We start from the raw sequence: 3,090 nt of genomic DNA, 5'->3' as shown, positions 1-3,090 counted from the left end.
AGTACCGCATGATCAGGGTTCGAGCGGAGCTTTATTCTTGATTTTCTTTTCAGCTCGGATCTAATTTGATTTAGAAAATTCGCTCATCTTTCATACCTCCATTGGTAGGCTTCAGCTTGTAGCACATTCTTTAGATATTCCGTTGTCAGTATCTACTCCTCTAGGGGAGGTGTCCACTCTATCTATAGGAAATATGTCATCAGACTAGACGAGTCAGGGTTTGTTATCAATTTGATAGCGTTGTATATGTTCGGGTTCGATGTTATACTTGGTATGGTTTGGTTATCCTCCTACCAGGCTAGTATTGTCTACTTTGCGAAGATAGTCAATTTGCGAGCGTCCGATGGGTCTGAGATGATTATAGCAACCTCTCAGGGCAACCATTTTGCGGAGTCGTTTCTGGCGTATATCGAGGAGGTGCTGCGACGGGATCTGAATATTGATTTATTGGAGACTAGAGTTGTCTCGGAATATCAGGATGTCTTTCAGGATATACCTGGGTTACCTCTTGTGTGAGAGGTCGAGTTGTGTATTAAGTTGTAGCCAGGCACAGCCCCGATATCCCGCGCACCCTATCGTATGGCACCAGCTGAGATGAGGGAGCTTCAGACCCAGTTGGATAAGTTGTTAGCTCAGGGTCTTATTTATAGGAGTTATTCTCCGTGGGGCATATCGGTCCTCTTCGTGAAGAAGAAGGACGGTAATATGAGATTGTGCATTGATTATAGAGAGCCGAACAAGGTCACTATCCGGAATAGGTACTCATTACCTAGGATTGATGACTTGTTCGACTAGTTGCAGAGAGCGTAGTATTTCTCGAAGTTTGATTTTCATTCTAGTTATCATAGTTGCGGGTTCGGGAGATGGATTTTTCCCAAGCCGTTTTTCATGATTCGATATGAACCTTTCGAGTTTCTAGTCATGCCATTTGGGTTGACTAATGCACCCGTGGTATTCATGGATTTGATGAACGGGGTTTTTCGTCCCTTCTTGGACCAGTTTGATAATTTTATTTATCAATGGTATTCTCATTCATTCGAGATCGAAGATAGAACACGAACAGTATCTACGGTTAGCTTTGAGGACTCTACAGGAGCATCAGTTATATGTCAAGTTCAGCAAGTGCAAGTTTTGGCTTTCAGGAGTCAGATTTTTCGGCCACATCATCAGCAGAGAGGACATAGCAGTGAATCCAGCTAAGGTTACAACAGTTCTTGATTTGGAACCGCTGAAGATGGTGATAGAGATTCGAAGCTTCTTGGGTTAGCCGGTTATTACAGGAAGTTCATCCTAGACTTTTTGAAGATTTCGACACCACTTACATGCCTTACGAAGAAGAGTGTACAGTTCGTTTGGAGCATGGAGTACCAGGAGGCCTTGATACCTTAAAGGCTAAGTTGTCCACAGCGCCAGTTTTGATTATTCCGAATAATGACGGGACATTTGTGGTCTACACAGATATATCATTGGCAGATTTAGGAGACGTTTCGATGCAAACTCAGAGAGTAGTAACATATGTCTCACGGTAATTTAGAGTGCATAAGCAGAACTATCCCACTCATAACTTGGAGTTAGCAGCAGTGATATTTGCACTGAAGTCATGGAGACATTACTTGTATGGAGTGCAAATTTAAGTTGTTCATCGACCACCAGAGTTTGAAGTATCTTTTCTCCCAGAAGGAACTCAACCAGAGACAGCGACGGTGGATTGAGTTTATTGAGGACTATGAATTCTAAGATGTACAAGGACTTAAAGAGACACTTTTGGTGGAGTGATAGGCGTAGGAAGATTTCAGAGTATATAGCTAAGTATCTTACCTGTCAGTAAGTGAAGGTGGAGAACACTTCAATCTTTTTCCATTTCGAAATAGAAGTGGGCGGACCTTTTTATGAACCTTATTGTAGGGTTGCCAAAGTCGAAGAAAGAAAATGATTCTGTTTGGGTGATAATGGATAGACTAATGAAGTCAGCACATTTCATTCCAGTAAGGACTACTTATACCGCCTAGGCATATGCAAGGATATTTGTTTGGTAGATAGTTCGACTTCATAGAGTTCCAGGTACGATGGTATCGGATCGAGGTTCAGTGTTCATTCCGCATTTTTGAAAGGATTTCCAGGATTCATTTGGCAACAGATTTATCTTACAGTAGTGTATTCTACCCACAGACGGATGGTAAGATGGAAAGAGTAAATCAGATGTTGGAGGACATGTTGCGGGCTTGTGCCATTTACTTCCAAAGTCAACTAGGAGGATCATATTCTACTGATAGAGTTCTCTTATAACAACAGTTATCAAGCGATAATTGGTGTGGCCCCGTATGAAGCATCGTACGGGAGGCCTTGCAGATCGCCTATATATTAGGTAGAGCAGGAGGATATTTTAATGCTTGGGCCAGAGCTTATGAGGTAGATTACTGAGAAAGTGACATTAATCAGAGAACAGATTCTAGCTGCTCAGAGTCAGCAAAAGAGCTATGCAGATAAGAAATGAGGACATTTAGAGTTTCAGATTTGAAGAGTTAGTTATGCTGAAAGTATCGTCTATAAAAGACGTTCAGCGATTCGGAAGGCGGAGAAAGCTTGAACTGAGATATATTGGACCGGCTGTTTCATATGGACTAGACCTTCCAGCATCGATGTCCAGAGTACATAAAGTGTTTCATGTTTCAATGTTCATGAAACAATTTCATGATGAAGAGCAGCAGTGAGTGTTGAACGCATCGGAGATTTAGCTTCAGGATGATTTGACTACGATTGAAATCTCAGCTTATATACTTGCTAGAGAAGACAAGAAATTTAGAAACAGTATATTTTTTTTCCTTTGGTGAAAATTCAGTGGAATCGGAAAGAAGTTGAGGAGGTTTCTTAGGAGCACGATGAGGACATGCGTCGTGACTACCCACTCCTGTTTGAACAGGTAAATTAATTTTTATGATATGTGTTTTATATTATGTTTACATCTTGGATTATATTTACATTTAACACTAGAATATGAATATTTCTACTTAATTCTTAATCTTTTTGGAACACATGATATATATATGGGGGGTTCCTTGTTTGGATTTTTCACCCGATGTACTAGTTCCA

This window comes from Asparagus officinalis, chromosome 4 (genome assembly GCF_001876935.1).
Source record: "Asparagus officinalis chromosome 4, Aspof.V1, whole genome shotgun sequence".
NCBI classification, from domain to species: domain Eukaryota; kingdom Viridiplantae; phylum Streptophyta; class Magnoliopsida; order Asparagales; family Asparagaceae; genus Asparagus; species Asparagus officinalis.
This window is presented reverse-complemented; position numbering follows the sequence as displayed.